A 17527-nucleotide genomic window follows, 5' to 3' on the forward strand; every position below is an offset into this window, starting at 1 on the left:
AGAAATTAGGTCCTGGTGACCAGTGTTCATCAAAGAACCAACAAAGAAAAGCAATATGCGACAGCTAGCATATATGGCCAGGTCTGACCTCATTCCCAGTTGCGGGGCCTGAATTTTCCTGCACAGCAAGGAAGGGAAATGCAGGATCAGAAATAAAGCGTTTTTCACAAAGATCCCTCTTACCTAGATCTCACGCTTTTCCTCTACAGACGCCACATTTAAGTTTCAGAACTTACTGGGTCACCCACTCCCCAAGCTGCTAAACTGAAATGGAGGGCTCCAACTCACTGGGCTTATTTCTTCTCCTCTCATCAATTTTACACACATTTTTACTCTATTGACATCAACACAGTTGCTCCTGTTAAAGTTACAGTTAAACTTTTGTAAGTGAGAGGAGAATCCTCAAGATAAACATCAAGAGATGCGGCATCAACACCACACACTGGGAGACAGTAGTCCAGGATAGAGATAACTGGCAAAGACTCGTCAGAGAGGGGACATCCACGTTTGAGGAAAATCACCTTGCCCTGGTTGCAGAAAAAGGCCAGAAAAGAAAGGAAAGACAACTGTCACGCAGCAATTGCAGCCCAACTCTGACTTCCAACAGCACCTGCAACGTCTTACCAATGAGCCTGTGGCTCAAGCTTGACTCCTGTCACCAAAGGACCCATAAAAAATAAAACCTTTGAAAGAGATCATCCTCAACCTCAAGGGCTCACCGACGACTGAAGGGCACTCATACAACCGGGGGGAGCCTATAAGAATCTATATAGAATAGGACAAAGGGAAAATTTATTTTGCTGTCCTCCTCGACAGGAATTTAGGGGTATTCCTGAACATCAAAGGGTCTCCAAGCCTGTTTCAGGAAATCCTGCTCTCTAGCTCATATCCTAATGAGAACGGGCACCTTCAGCATTTGGGTGGATATTGGTGGGTGTTCTAAATTTGTATCTGACAAAGTACTCAGAATTTTGGCCATTTTTATTTGTTTTATGGGAGACTGCCAAAAAGGAGGCTAAAACTTTTAAAGTCACCATTTCAAGGTAGATTCATCATTGTATTTTGGGATGTTTCCCTATGGGGCTGTGGCTTCTTGGTTGGAAAGAGAATTTGTGGATTAATTCAGTAAGGCAGCAGTTTGTGTACTGTATGGCTACAGTTTGGATATTTTGCCTCTGAGGATGTTGTTTGAACACTCTTCACCAAATACATCAAATCTTTGATGGATGATACCTACAGCAGCTTGTAGTAGCAGTTTAAGTAAAAGGAACTATAAGTGCACCCTCCATTTCACTGTCTTAAAGAGATAAGGAAATAAAATGAATATTTTTAAATATGGGGTGTTGTGAGAACCTCAGTTTCCTACCAGTTAAGGTAATATGATATAAAAGATCCAATTTGAATAATGAATACACAAAGTGTCCATCCTGCAGAGGAGGATGAGAACAAACTTTTAAAAAGGATTATCATTTTATTTTTCATAATGAAAGCTTTGTGCTAGACCTTGTCTGCACCTTCCTCTTTCTTACTCTTACTTTGGTTGTAACTTCTAATAACAGAAGTTGCATGTTGGAGTTCCTGCTCATCCCCCTATCAGATCCAGCCAAGGCAATATTTGACATGTGATGTTAGAAACCAGCAACAGTTTTGAAAAGTTTCCATTTTGTGGGACCTTGCAGTGTTTACTTGCTCTTAGTTTTCCAGTGTTCAGGCCCATAACTCCAGATGGTATATCTTGAGATGCAGAATCTTTTTGGAGTAAATCTTTTTTTCTTTTGTTTAATCACAAAATAGTCGGGTGAGGGGGAGAATTCAAAATGTTATAACTTTATTTACAATTTGTGGGTGAGTCGATGAAGCTCAGGCTTGGGAGCCAGAGACTTCTGGAACTTCTGCTGGCTGAACCTCAACTTGCTGTGCAGGTTTGGGATAGTCACTTTACCTCTGTATTCCTTAATTTTCCCATATGTAAAATGGGAAGGAGAGTTTTTGCCTAACTCCTAGGGATATTATTAATTAGCTAATGTATGTATAACAAATTGAAAATACATATGATGCTACTTGTGCTAAGTATAGCATCAAAATTATTTTTTTTGTCTTTGATATCTTATGTGTGAGATCCTTTCTTGGTCTTCTGTATAGATTTAGGGATGCCCTAGCTTAAAATGGTATGTGAAGTCAAGTTTGCACATATGTGAGAAATAGTAACAAATTGTACACCAGAATTGCATCTTTAAATATAATGAGGCTCTTCATAACATGTTGATGCCAACCTGATTCCACAAATTGTCCAGTTTTGATCTTTTGGTATTAAGTAATGACAGCATTAAGGCAGTAACACAGTACTCAATCTTCCTTTAGAAACTGAAAGAAATAGCAATTAAACTGTCTTTTCTTTCATAAAATGTGCATTAAGAATTAGGGAAGATTATTTAATATTTGTTGGCATGTGTCTGGAGATCTTAATGCTAATGTATAATTTATTGTTACTGTAACTGGTGCCATTTTACAATCTTTCTTCATCTTCAATGTTTTAAAGCTATTGCTGCATGAAGATAAAGAAAAAAGTCCTCAAACAATTCATGCTTTATATGTAGAATTTCTTCACTAGATAGTATCAGAGGGGTAGCCGTGTTAGTCTGGATCTGTAAAAAGCGATAAAGAGTACTGTGGCAACTTACAGACTAACAGACATACTGGAGCATAAGCTTTCGTGTATTCACCCACGAAAGCTTATGTTCCAATACGTCTGTTAGTCTATAAGGTGCCACAGGACTCTTTGTCGCTTTTCACTAGATAGATTTTCAAATCTGTCACTTAGGGCTTGTCTACACTGGCAAGTTTCTGCGCAGTAAAACAGCTTTTTGCACTCAAACTGCAGACGTGTATACACTGCCAAGCCACATTGTGCGCAGAAACACCTCAGTTGCAGCGCTACAAAAAACCCACCTCGACAAGAGTTGTAAGGCTATTTGCACAGAGGCTCAAACGCTCTATTGCCAGTGTGAACACTTGATTGCTTTCTGTGCTGTAATTGGCCTCCGGAGCTGTCCCATAATGCCTCAAGTGAGCGCTCTGCTCATTGTTTTGAACTTGGCTGCCTTGGAGACATGTTCCCCTCCCCTTTCAAAGCACCGTTTCTGACAGCCATTGCATGCTATGCTGATCTGCTTCGGGACACAAAGCAAACCATTAATGTGGAATGCTTGTGCTGTTGAACACAGAGGCAAGTGTGTGCGTGTGTGTGTGTGTGTGTGTGTGTGTGTGAGAGAGAGAGAGAGAGAGAGTGCTGTGCAGAGCCCAGGGAAGCAGGGGCTGATGTCGAGTTTTCCCCCACCTCCTGCCTGACGACTGGTTGCTTCCTGCCATTGTCTGAAGTTACAAGACAGCGTGCTGACACACTCCCTGTCCTCCAAAACACACTCTCTCGCTCTCCCCCACTCCATACACTCACACACTCTCCCCCACCCCCACTTCAGTTGAAAAGCAGCTGGCAATGTAGTAGAATACCCATGGAACAATGGGTTTGGGAAATCTGCATCATGTGATGCTGTGCCAGTCCCAAAGGCATTGCAAACCCTTCCCAAAGCACCCTGCGGCCAGTTGCACAGTGGGATAGCTACCACAATGCACTGCTCTCTTTGCCGTTGCAAGAGCTGCTAATGTGGATGCGTTCCAGCGTCACAAGGAGCACAGTGTGGATACGCAATAGTGGTTTAATTCCAGTGTTTTAATAAAAGTGGAATGACTTGTGGTGCAGAAACTTGCCAGTGTAGACATACTCTTAGTTTTCAAAAGTTGAACCTTCAAAACTCATTCGGTTCAGATGCATGTGATAAAATTAGTGTATTTGTTTAATATTTATAATTTGGGGTATTTAAAATTCATACTGATGATTTCAAGCGATGCTTCTGAAGCTTATTGTAGGTGAGGGACTGTTAGGTGTTAGGTTTATGACAGGGTGTTGTCTTTTAGTTTTATTCATAACTGTCAAGTGAATCTTTGACTTCAAATTCTCTTAATTTCCTAATGGAAAAAAAAAAGCAATTAGGCATGGGGACTTTTCCTGTTACTACAACTATAACAGCCTTTTGGGAAGACTTGATTCACTGCCACTTGAATATTTACAGTACATAGAAGTGGCCTATGAACTTGTTTCTTGAAATACAATAAGTACTGGTATATATTACCAGCATTATTGTTTAAAGTAAGCACTTACAAACTCATTAGGAGGACAGATTTGTTTTTATTTGGCCTTTTTAAATGAGACTACAATCAGTCATGTTGATTTAGTGGTATTATTGTTTTAAAGAGACCTGAATCTTTGTGTCTTGTAACAAAGTAATCATTAGTGCTTACATGTAGTCAAGTATATCAAGCCAACAGTCCTCAGACTGCAGTATTCCGTAATGGAGTATCCATCAATTTTGTAATATCTGTGTTGTCCAACTCAGAAAGATGTGATAAAATTCAAGTCAATGATAATAAAAAGCAGTAGAAACTAATTCAAACTATAATGTAACAAAACTTTACCAAAGATAAGAAGATATCTTCTATTTCCTCAGACATTTCACCCGAAGTAGAACTAAAAAACAAAATTGAATATTCAGTTTTACTTCAAGAATGGCACCTGCAATTTACTGCATTGTGGTGCAAATTAAACTATGAACAACGAGCATGGCAATAAAGGGGGCAAATTCTACATTAATTTCACTAAGATTGTATGGGGTATAAGTCAATACAGGATTTTCCTCCTTTATTATACTCTATATAGCATTAATATACTGTATTTGGCATGCTAGAATATAAGGGTTTAGATACATGAGTGCAAAACTCACCCATTGGGATTTTGCCCATGCATATGAAGACAAAAATTGGGACCTAAAAGTGGGTTTTTTTTCATTATCTAATTTAAGATTGCTTAAATAAAGGTATCTTTGCTACCTATCTGAGAGAAATGCTTAGAGAGAAAAAGTTTCAAAAAATGTACATGGTAGTTACATTGATGATGTTTTTAAATATCTGTTGGTACATCAAACTGAGCACAGCGCTTGAGTATAATTGGTCATATATTTGCTATTTGTTATTTATTTGCTATTCTCATTTGCTGTTCATTCTTTGAAATGTTGGGGGATACACAAAATATCACTGAAGGATCTGTGTCTAATTGTTTATGTTGATGGAAGCAGAGAAGTAAATGCCATGATAGAAATTAAGAAGGGAACCTAAAACACACATGTAAGACTGCATTAAACATAAGTCACAACAACAAAGCATGCATGTATGTGAAGAATTTTGTATCTGAAATGCCCAGGAGAATAGCATATAATAATAATACCTAGCTCTTATATACCACTTGTGTATAGGTATGTGTATGTTTTAGGGCTGTCAAGCAATTAAAAAAATTAATCGCGCTGTTAAATAAAAATAAAATACCATTTATTTAAATATTTTTGGATACATTTTCAAATATGTTGATTTCAATTACAACACAGAATACAAAGTGTGCAGTGCTCACTTTATATTTATTTTTCATTACAAATACTTGCACTGTAAAAAAACAAAAGAAATAGTATTTTTTTCAATTCAATTGGCCTAATACAAGTACTGTAGTGCAATCTCTTTATCATGAAAGTTGAACTTACAAATGTAGAATTATGTACAAAAAAAAGCATTCAAAAATAAAACAATGTAAAACTTTAGCGCCTACAAGTCTACTCAGTCCTACTTCTTATTCAGCCAAACAAGTTTGGTTACAATTTGCAGGAGATAATGCTGCCCGCTTCTCGTTTACAATGTCACCTGAAAGTGAGAACAGGCATTCGCGTGGCACTGTTGTAGCCAGCATCGCAAGATATTTATGTGCCAGATGCACTAAAGATTCATATGTCCCTGCATGCTTTAACCACCATTCCAGAGGACATGCGTCCATGCCGATGTTCAGTCACTAATTTAATTAATGCATTCTTTAATGCATATGCTCTGGAAGGGTGGCCGAAGCATGACAGGGCATACGAATGTTTAGCATTTCTGGCATGTAAATACCTTGCAGTGCTGGCTACAAAAGTGCCATGCAAACATCTGTTCTCACTTTCAGGTGACATTGTAAGTAAGTAGAAGGCAGCATTATCTCCCGTAAATATAAACAAACTTGTTTGTCTTAGGCCTGGTCTACACTGGGGGGGAGGAGGATGTCGATGTAAGATACGCAACTTCAGCTACGGGAATAGTGTAGCTGAAGTCAACGTATCTTATTTCGACTTACCTCCCGTCCTCACGGCGCGGGATCAACGGCTGCGGCTCCCCTGTTGACTCCGCTACCGCCGCTCGCCCTGGTGGAGTTCCGGAGTCGACAGGAGCGTGTTCGGGGATCGCTATATCGCGTCTAGACGAGACGCGATATAGCGATCCCCAATAGATAGATTGCTACCCTCCGATCCAGCGGGTAGTCTGGACATACCCTTAGCAATTGGCTGAACAAGAAGTAGGACTGAGTGGACTTGTAGGCTCTAAAGTTTTACATTGTTTTGTTTTTGAGTGCAGTTATGTAACAAAAAAAATTACATTTGTAAGTTACACTTTCAGAATAAAGAGATTGCGCCACAGTACTTGTCTGAGGTGAATTGAAAAATACAATTTCTTTTATCATTTTTAGAGTGAAAATATTAGTAATCAAAAATAATATAAAGTGAGAACAGTACATTGTATACTGTGTTGTAATTTAAATCAATATATTTGAAAATGTAGAAAAACATCTAAAAATATTTAATACATTTCAATTGGTATTTCATTGTTTAACAGTGCGATTAATCGCAATTAGCTTTTTTAATCACGATTAATTTTTTGTTAATCGTATGAGTTAACTGTGATTAATCGACAGCCTTAGTATGTTTATGTTCTAGTTAACCAAAATTCTTTTGAAGCCCTCTCCACTAATAATTTTTTTTTAAATTGCTCAATTTTCATCTCATTCTTAAACTTTTCATTTTAGTTATTTGATTAGGTTTTTTGGATTCTTGTAACAGCCAGTTAGTATTTTTCTTTTTAATTGGAAAAGTTCTTTTGAAATGAAGAAATAATGCTTGATGTATGTGTACTTTGTAAATCTGATATATAATACATATTCTTCTTCAAGTGCTTGTTCATGTCAATTCCATTCTAGGGGTATGCGTGCCCACGTGCACATTTGTCTGAGACTTTTGCCTTAGCGGTATCCGTAAGGTCGGCTGTGGCACCCCCTTGAGTACTGCACTCATGCATTGGTATATCAGGCGCCACCGGCCCTACGCCCTCTCAGTTCCTTCTTACCACCCGTGATGTTTGGTTGGAGCACCTCTTTCCCTTGCTTTGTAAGTGGACAGCGTTTTTTCTTACTCTTCGAACTTTGTGTTAGAGCTGTACATAGTTTGTTCTTATTGTAGATTAGTTAGTAAGTAGCTGTTAAGTACTGTCGTTAGTCAGTTAGGGTCCCATTGGGAATTTTGCCCCAGGTGGGGCATGCCCCAGTCTCTGGGTTTTAAGCTGTGCTCAGACTGCAACCGGTCTATGCCTGTTAGTGACCCACTTGGTAGCTGTCTGAAGTGCCTGGGGGACACCCATGTTAAAGAAAAGTGTCGCATCTGTAAGAACTTTTGCCCCAAGACACAGAAAGAACGTGATATTCGCATGAGGGCCCTCCTCATGGAGGCCACTCTTCTCCCAGCCCCTGAGTTGGCCTGGCCAGATGCAAAGCCCAGCACTTGGACCTCAGTGCACAGTGCACCCCCAGCACTGATCCCCTTTGCCGGTGCCCAATAAGATCAAGAAGAGAGACCCAGCACCGAGCAAGTTGGATCAAGGGGCTGCCCGCCCACACTGGAGCCACAAGGGGGCATGTCCCCGAGTGGACCTACTACTAGGGATGTAAATACCGCTGCAGCCCACCCGGCCTGCCTGCCGCTGCCAGGATCACTCCGGCCCACCCACTGGGGCTGGGGTGCTGCCTGCCCACTGTGGCTGGGGGCCTACTGGCCCGGCTGGGGCTGGGGTCCTGCTGGCCAGCTGGCATCATGCAGTTGGCTGGCTGGACACCAGGGTTAATGTGAAGGCCTCCCAGAAGGTGAGTGAGTGCTAACTGGCTCTGGTGCCGAGGCAGAGCCCTATGTGGCCGTGTCCTCGGTCTCCACATCAGCCCAGGTCACCGGTTTGCCGCTACAGATCACCAGCACTGCGCTCCCAGACTTTGTCCTCATGCCAAACTTGCCCAGAGGGAGGTGCCGGTAGCCGTACAGTCGGCACCAGTCATCTTTGCACTGACGGTCACTATCCCTGAGACCTCAGGGATGCTCCACAACCTGGCACTGCTCTCCCTATTCTTGGCCCTGGTCTGACTATTTAAGGCACCGATCACCCCAGCAATGTTTAGCCACCAGACTCAGGCATCAATAGCCCCGCCCTGGTCACCAGAGGAGGATTTCTCTGGCATGGAGAGGGAGTTCAGCCCCTCACCGAGACAGCAGTGTCACGATTGGGGTCTGGAGGTTACATCTGCCACAATGATGCCGACCTGGCAGCAGGGCCAGCGGCCAGCGCTATGAACTTACTGGAATGCCTGGGGCGTGCCAATTATGCCGATGCCCCCATCTCGCCAGTCGTCGCTCATCGCATCAGACCAGCACCTGCGGCACGGGAATCAGTGCATGAAACGTTGGTGGGCGCTGAGGTGGAGGGACACCCGAGACCCTCTTCCCCTGGGGGGATGATGCCCCAGGCCCTCCCCAGTGGTTCAGTTGTCCTCCTCCTCTCCAGACGAGGGAGTTGTGGGGCCCTCCTGTGCTAGCCCACCAGACGACTTAAAGGAGCATTAAGCCCTGCTCAGATGGGTGGCCACTAACTTAGGCCTAAAGGCCTAAAGGAAGAGATGGTGGAGCAATCAGACACTTTGTTCAATGTGCTCTCTGCATCCACCCCTGCACATGTCACGCTGTGGTGCACAAAGGAGTCCTGAACATTGCCAAAGCCCTCTGCTAAACCCTATCATCCATCCCGCCCACTTCCAAGAGGGCCGAGAAAAAGTATTTTGTCCCCACCAAGGGGTTTGAATACTTATACACCAACCTGCCCCGGGGTCGATGATTGTGTCAGCAGCCAACAAAAAGGACGAGCAAGGGCATGTTACTTCCACCCCCAAAAATAAGGAAGGCCAAGAAACTGGACCTTTCTGGGAGAAAAATTTATTCACGGCCAGTCTCCAAATCTGGGCCGCGAACCACGAGGGTCTTTTGGGGCATTATAATTTTAACCTGTGGGACTCCTTCCACAAATTTAAAGACTCAGTGCCCCAGGAGGTGACCCAAGAGTTCGGGGCCTTTGTGGAGGAGGGTACTACAGCGGCTTGTTGCGCCCTCCAGATGGCCTGGGATGCAGCTGATTCAATGGCCAGGGTGGTCGCCTCGGTGGTGGTCATGAGGCGCAGCGTCTGGCTTCAGACCGCCGGCCTATCCCAGGAAATGCAGTCCTCCGTACAAGATCTCCCATTCGATGGAGTCAGGCTGTTTTCAGAACAGACGGATGTGAGGCTGCACAATCTGAAGGACACTGGGGGGCCACCCTCCGCTCCCTGGGGTTGCATATGCCTCAGTCAGCAAGGAAGCAGTTCCGGCTACTACCGCCACCAAGGCCTTGGCAGCCTTGGCAGGGATTTATAAGGAGAAGGGAGACTGGGTTCAGTCGCTGTCTCCTGTTCACCTGCGCAACCTGGCCCGGCGAAACACCACAGGGGCCAGAAGCGCATTTTGAGGGTGAGTTAGGGAGCTCCAAAGCTTTTAAGCTAGTGTTGTGATAACTGGTGAGATGAAACTGTCATGAATGGATAAGGATTTTTCAGGGCATCACTATTGGTGTATATTCAGTTTTTGGGTTTCTTTTACATTTAGTTTTAACTCTAATTTCCTGGGTTTCTGCTGCTTGGTATTCCTGATAACTACAACATTCTTATAAGTTGTTTTCCTCATTAAGTTTCCAATATGTATTTTCAACTCCATTTTAATTAATTTTTGTCTGTGAATCTTCTTAGTTTAAAAAAATAGTTGGAAAAGCTTGTGCTCACTGGGTCCCATGCATGAGGAACCATGTCAAGGGTTCACTTCTCTCTCTTCTCTTTATTGTCCCCCACCCCAATCCAGCCCCCCGGGATCATCTCTCTAGAGTCAATGTAGCATCTGAATGTAGTGAGAGGAGCAGTTCTTCACTTGCCATTATCCACCCTCCTCCTTCCATCACAGTTAGCCTTATTGGGCTCTTCAGCTGAGCAGTAATCTTACTGCAATCCATCAGGAAGTTGTCCGGGGACTGAAGAGCATACTAATGCTGGGGGGGGGGGGGCAGGAGGAGAGTCTTGTGTTTTTATGACTCCCTGCATGAGACCCAGGTAGCAGCAGCTGGGAGAGCAGGGAAGGAAATCTCTCCCTGGAGCTCCTTCCACAGGGGCCAGAGACCAGTGAAAGGGGAGTGTGGAGGGTTCCTCTCTCTGGTTCCTTACCTTTTCTTCTCTGTCTCTGAATTCTCCCCAGTAGCTGGAATCAGAAGATCAAATGAGACTCTCAGCTTTCTTTTTTTTAGACCTTCAATGTTCAAAGTGAGACTAGAATATTAAGAGAAAACAAGAGTGCTTTCTTTGATCATCGTTTTTTGTGCATTTTTGTTGGTGCCATATATATTCATTCTTGACAGAATGCTGAATTTAAAATTGGTTCCATGGCTTAAGTTGATCTCAAAAGCAGATCTCTTTATTAAGAGATTTTTAAAATCAAAAACAGATTGTGCATGGTTTACATGTCTGAGACAGATGTATAGGATGCTTTTACTGCAGAGACCAAATATAGCAAAATTCTTCAGGGGTCTGTAGGAATGCTGCTACTGAGAAGTGTTTGCCATTACTGAGAAAAGTCAGCATAATGTGATGCATAGCACTGAATATAGCACTGAATTCTGAAATTAAGCATAATAGGTAGGAAGATCCTGCATTGAATTTCAGGATATCTCACATCACTGATCTCCTAACTGAAGAATGATCATAGAATCATAGAAATGTAAGGTGAAAGTAACTTAAAAGACTTACCGGTGTGCAGGGCAGCCGGGCTCCTGGGCAAGGTGGGGGGGTGGCTCTTGGCCCCCAGAAGGGGCGGGGCCTTGGGCCAAAGGAGTGGAGCTGGGCTGGGGCCAGACTCCCCCAGCCAGCCCTTAAGCGCTGCCCAGCCTGTGGCTCTGGCAGCGATTTAAAGGGCCCGGGGCTCTGGCTGCTGCTGGGAGCCCAGGGTCCTTTTAAATCGCCAGGTCCTGGGGCAGCTGCCCCTTTTGCCCCTCCCCCTGCATCAGTGGCCCTGCCAGTATGGTGCTTCTTAACAGTGTCTGTGTACCAGTACCGGCGGCCACTTTCTTACTGGTATGCCGTACTGGCTTACTTTCACCTCTGTTGGAAGGGACCTCAAGAGGTCATGAAGTCCAGTCCCCTGTGCTGAGATGATGATTTCTTATTCTTTAATTTACAGCATTTAGATAGGAAGTAGGATTGAATAACCTTCAGAAGTGTGGATGCTTGGCTGAACTGTAACTGAGCCTTGTATGAAGGATACACAATTCCCTATTGCTCCCTGCAGCATTCCTGTTCCAAATCACCACCTCTCTTCACTTCAGTTGTTTTGCCATCCTCCTTCCAAAGGTACGTTTGGGGTCTAGTTGATATATGCTTCCAGTTCTCATGGACTAATGAACTATAAAGTTTCAACTGTGCATGTGTTAGGGACAGCTGGGATGTTGAAATCGGGCTATAGAGTTGATTTGTGTATGAGGATTGTTCAGAGCTGAGAACCAAAGTCTAGGTTAACTCAAGATTGGTCCAAATCAAAGATAAAGGATAATGTTTGGTTTGAGAATAGAGAGAGCAGCTGTTTTAGGATCATTAGATCAACTGATAAACAAAATACCATTGTTTGTTTCAGTTTCCAAGGGATTCAAACCAGTGATTTTTTTTTTCATCCTGTCAGTTCCTTATTCTTAGTATAGATCTCAATTTTTGTGTGTGTCTGAGCAGGTTTTTCCACCTTTAGCAATGATCAGTAAGGCTTGTGGAATTCAACATCTGAGGCAAAAAATAGTTCAGTTCAAGGTTAAGGTAGTGAAATACCTGGAAAGCACTAAGGATATGTCTACATTGCCACTGGGAGTGTACTTTCCAGCACAGGTAGACAGAGATATTCTAAATAGTAGCAGTGTGGCCGTGGCAGCACAGGCAGTGGCTTGGGCCAACCACCCAAGTACATACTCAGGGCAGGGACCAGGTATGATTGTACTAGGATGACTAGCTAGAACTGCTTTCCATTAGACATATGCTAAGAAAGAATTCATTCACATTTCAGGCCATCCTCTGTATGCAAAAAAGTTTACATCCTGTATGTGCACCTATTTTTAAATGAAAATAGAATAAATACTTCAAATGTTTTACTAGCCTCGTGGGTGCTATCTCAGTGAGCTTGCAGATGAAACACAAAAATGGATCAGACAGACATAGCAGGGACAAAGTGTTCCAGGAGTGTACTGCATGACTGCTTGAGGTGATGGAGAAAACACTATATGATTTCCTTAAACCAAAGAAGTGAATTTTATCAGTGATTAGAGGTTTGATTTTATTGTGATTTTTCTCTCGAATGCTGCTTTAGGGGAGCCTCAAGAAGTCTTCTCTATGTATTCATCACCCTTTGTGTATGCCACCAATTTGAGGTTGTGAAAATAGTTTGCATGCGTAGATCAGATAGCTTGACTTGCAACTGCCTAATTTCTATGCAGAAATGATTTCTATCCAGGCATGCTGCAGTTGCATGTATAAAAATTGGCATACAAACTCAGAGGCCTGGTCCAAAAATGTGGCCCATGACTTTTGATGTGCTTTGGGATGCTTAGGTGGTGCAAAATGTTATAGATATATAAAATACTTTTATTAATAAAACAATACATTTTAAAATAGCTGAATAAAAAATAGGTTTGTAGATCCTATATGTTGACTCTGCTTCTTGATCAGTCAAATGTGCTATTTTAATTTGACAGTATTTAAACAATTGACTGGTGTCCAGGTAATGGAGAGGAACGTTAAAAAAGGATCTCTTTGGTGCTGGAGTTCTCTTATCCTTTAGAGACTGTCTGCCATGAATAGTCTGCAAATATCCATATCCCTTAGTTCAATTCTTTTTTCCTTGCTAATGCTGGAAATTTTTGTTTCTGTCTCTTGGGGCGTGACAGAATTGAATCAGTTGATCATGCATCTCAGAGATTGCATTTATGAGGGAGGAATTGGGGCAGCTTATTTTGTAACAAGTGGAAATTTCTACAAAAATTTTATAAGTTTAAACTGCAAAAAGATTTTTTTCCATTCTTTCTCTTCTTTGTGTTTAGTTGTGTTTGTTGCTCTAAATCCTTCTCTATAGTATCACTTTGCCTATATTTGCCAGGCTCACTCACATACCTACAGTCACTTTTTTTTAACCCTGAAAATGTCATTGAGGTTTTGGTAAATGGAGGGGGAAACAATTTTTTTTTAAGAAACAGGAAAATGTTGTTGTTGTTTTTTTTTTTTTAATCCTCATTTAACTCTCAAGGAGGAATGAAGTCAGAAATTATGGTCTGTCCAAGGTTGTTTTTGTTTTTGTTGTTGTTTTTTGTTAAATCATTTTTTCTCTCTTAGGAGTAGAGATGTAAATTCCTTATTTCACTGACATTTGCAGATTGAGCTGGATGATGCCGAATGCTCTGGAGGTTGGGAGATGATTGCTTTTTTACTTTTAATAGGGAAGTACAGCATACACAGCAGTGTATACAATGGAGAGTAGAAGGAGAATAAGGAACAATCATATCAGGAAATAAGGCGCTTTAAGTCTATGAACAGGAAGGCTTATATAAAACAATTTTACATGAATCTGAAGCCATTGGCGATCCTGTAGAATGGAGGGAGTATAGTTTTGTTTATAAGAAATCTCGACTTGACTACAGAAAATGTTCATATGTAGATATTTTTTACTGATGGCTATAGAGTCAATTATTAAAATATGTTATGAAACTGGGATCTCCTGTTGGCAACCTCTCTATAATAAAATAGCCTAGTGCTTATGACTCTTTTCCTTCAGTGCTTGTCTCCAGTGGTTATAAAAGCCTACTGCCTTCAAACAGATAAAAAAATTCAATTTACCTTCATGGCTAGAGAACTATGTTTTTAATGTGGAAGGCAGGGCCAACAAGAGGCTGGGAAAGCCGATACAAATTACCGGGGCCCGGCAGTCTGGAAGGGGGCCCGGGGCCTGGTTTCCTCGGCTGTTTAGCCAGACCGAAAAAAATTTTTCACCAGTCCCCGAACCCACTCTCGGCGGCCCTGGTGGAAGGGCCCAGGTTTGATTCCCAATGGTGACTGTAAATGTCTCTATGCATTTGGCCATGTGGTATCTGGAACGTAGCCAACAGTTGCAGGTTCATTACGCTTAGGTGCTGAATGTTACAGGCAAGCAAGTAGGGAGGTGTATCCTATCACTTCTTTCCAGTTGTAGCATTCTTGAGTTAGCCTCTTAATCAGGCTGATGCTGCCCCTTCTCAGGGAACTGTAACATGCAATTGAGCTCGTGTTCAATGTACTTTGACCAAATCAGAAACCAGAGTGATACCGATAATTTTGCAGAAAGAAACATTATTTAAGAACTTTATAGAGGCAACAGAGACTGGAAAGAAAATTAAGATCTGAGAGGAAGGGGGTGCATTTCTGAAAAGGTCACTATTTAAAATGATCTAGGATAAATACTAGTGCAGAGAGAGTTATTAATAATGGCTGTAATATAATGAGCACTAGACAGAAGAAAGGGCAATGTAATCTGAGCTGGAAGTGGCTCAAGGGAAGGACGATTTATTCACAGGCAGAACAATGTTAGTCAGATTGTGAATAGGAATGAAACAAAGTAGCAGGGGGAAGTGAAAGGAGAGGAGAGATGTGAGCTGAATTTGTAGTGGTTGTACTATTGCATGTTTTAAACAATTTTCTTATCAAAGAAAGTTGCAAATTCATCTTGTATATAGCGATCAAGAATAGAATAATAGAGGTGAATTTAAATGGCTGAAAGAAGAAATGGAGTGTGCATGAAGAGACAATTTTACTGGTGCAGCAAATTTTGCATGCCATATTGAGTCCTTATGAAAGGCTAGGTGAGGTTTCATGATCTTATACTCAGTATTCAGGTCACACACTGGGCATAGAGCTTTAAGTAGTGGGAAGAACCCCATGCAGGCCATCTACACTGGGTGAAATTCACCTTGGATGAGCACTGAAGTTAAACCAATTCTTGAGGTGAAAATATAGGTTTTTATTAAATCTGATCATCTTTAAGGGAACATTAGCTGTGAAGTACAGGGAAGCTCTAATTCCCCTTATCCTTATTGTACCAATTAAGTAGATTAATGGACTTTAATTTCCTGTGGTTATAGTTCAGAAGATTTTTTAAGGAACAATTAAATATTAACTGTTTATTTAAAAACATTTGTAGGGGAATTATTATTTTGGAGAAGCCTGAAAGAATCCATAAGAGGGAACAAATAAAAGTAGGAAGATTTAGAGATGTCAGTATAGAAACTAAAATAAATAAAATCCTGGATACACACAATTCCAAATTTATAAATTCAAAATCCAGATTGAAATCTCATAGATACATAGACTTTAAGATCAGAAGGAAACATCATGATCATCTAGTCTGACATCCTGCACATTGCAGGCCACAGAATCTCACTCACCCACTCCCATAATAGACTCCTAACCTCTGGCTGAGTTACTGAAGTCCTCAAATCATGGTTTATAGACTTCAAGTTACAGAGAATCCCTTGTTTACACTAGTTTAATCCTGCAAGTGACCTGTGCCCCATGTTGCAGAGGAAGGCAAAAAAAGTCCAGGTCTCTGCTAATCTGACCCAGGGGAAAATTCCTCTCCAACCCCTAATATGATGATCAGTTAGACCCTGAGCATGTGGGCAAGACTCACTGGCCAGACACCAGTGAGTAACTCAGAGCCCTTCCCATCTAGTGACCCATTACTGGCTGTTGGAGATATTTCCTGCTAGCCGTCACAGATCTATTACATGTCATTGTAGGCACTCTCATCATACCATCATCTTCATAAATTTCTCAGGCTTAGTCTTGAACCCAGGTAGGTTTTTTGCTTCCACTGTTCCCCTTGGAAGGCTGTTCCAGAACTTCACTTCTCTGAGGGTTAGAAACCGTCGTCTAATTTCAGGCCTAAACTTGTTGATGGTCAGTTTACATCCATTTGTTTTTGTGTCCACATTGGTGCTTAACTTAAATAACTCTTCTCCCTCCCTGATACTTATCCCTCTGATGTACAGTATTTAAAAAGAGACCAATTATATCTCTCCTCAGCCTTCTTTTGGTTAGGCTAAACAAGCCAAGCTCTTTGAGTCTCCTCTCATAAGGTAGGTTTTCCATTCCTCCGATCATCCTAGTAGCCTTTCTCTAGACCTGTTTCAGTTTGCATTCATCTTTTTAAACATGGGAGACCAGAATTGGACACAGTATTCCAAATGAGGTCTTACCAGTGCCTTGTGTAATGGTACTCACACTTTCCTGTCTCTACTGGAAATACCTTGCCTGATGCATCCTAGGACTACAATAACCTCTTTCATGACCACATCACATTGGCAGCTCATAGTGATCCTGTGATCAGCCAACACACTGTGGTCTTTCTCCTCCTCTGTCACTTCCAGCTGATACGTCCCCAGTTTTGTGAATATTCAGATTCATGCTGCAACTATGGATCCAGTTCTGGAGCATTGATTGAGGCCTAATAAGAATAGTGTTACAAGAAGAAAGTTCCATCGCAGAAAGAAAATTGCATAAAAAATGAAAAGATGGATATAGGTGAGAGAGATGCTTAAAAGACTGCTAGTTATAGGGGGAGAGAAGAGAAAGGTACTGAGCAAAACAAAAGATTAAGAAGAAAGGGAAGAACCTTACAGTAATTATTGACTAATACAATATTGGATTTCAGAAAAGAAAACTCATTAATGGAATTAGAAGGTTAAAAGTCTACAATAAAAACACATGTTGTAATGGTGAACTGCTAAACTTTCAGTGAAAATTCAAGATCCCAAACCTGGAACAAAATATATATGTAGACTTACAGGGTCCAGACAACAGCCTTTGGCTTTCTTACTTCTACTGTCTTAGCCACCAACAAGCATTCAATAAGGTTTGGAAAGCCTTAGCCATGGAAAAATTTATGCATTTAAAAAAACATATAAAAAGAGACATTTTCAAAATATATATAGATATGGGAATTTCACCTTTCTACTATAGTCTGGTTATATGCCCAATAGCCTAAACTTCATCCTCTTTAAAAACAAAACAAATTATATTTTAAGTAGAGTATGTGTGGAATGCATAAATACTCTTAACTTTCCAAACAGATCTCCATAGTTGTAATAATATACAGACCAAATTCAAAAATCCTTA

The 17527-nt window shown here is 41.6% G+C and overlaps 1 protein-coding gene across 5 annotated transcripts in view; it reads left to right on the forward strand.

Moving 5' to 3' along the window:
* Nucleotides 1–17527, forward strand: part of ENTREP2 (endosomal transmembrane epsin interactor 2) — a 403126-nt gene that overhangs the window by 196802 nt on the left and 188797 nt on the right. Inside the window, exon 1 of one of the 5 annotated variants that reach the window (XM_054042574.1) lies at nt 11616–11698. The exons of the other annotated variants lie outside the window; for them this stretch is intronic. The gene's annotated coding sequence lies outside the window, so the exon portion shown is untranslated. Of the gene's footprint in view, nt 1–11615; nt 11699–17527 lie in introns of those variants that run through there. 5 annotated transcript variants of the gene reach the window in all.

Source organism: Malaclemys terrapin, chromosome 10, assembly GCF_027887155.1.
Source record: "Malaclemys terrapin pileata isolate rMalTer1 chromosome 10, rMalTer1.hap1, whole genome shotgun sequence".
NCBI lineage: Eukaryota > Metazoa > Chordata > Testudines > Emydidae > Malaclemys > Malaclemys terrapin.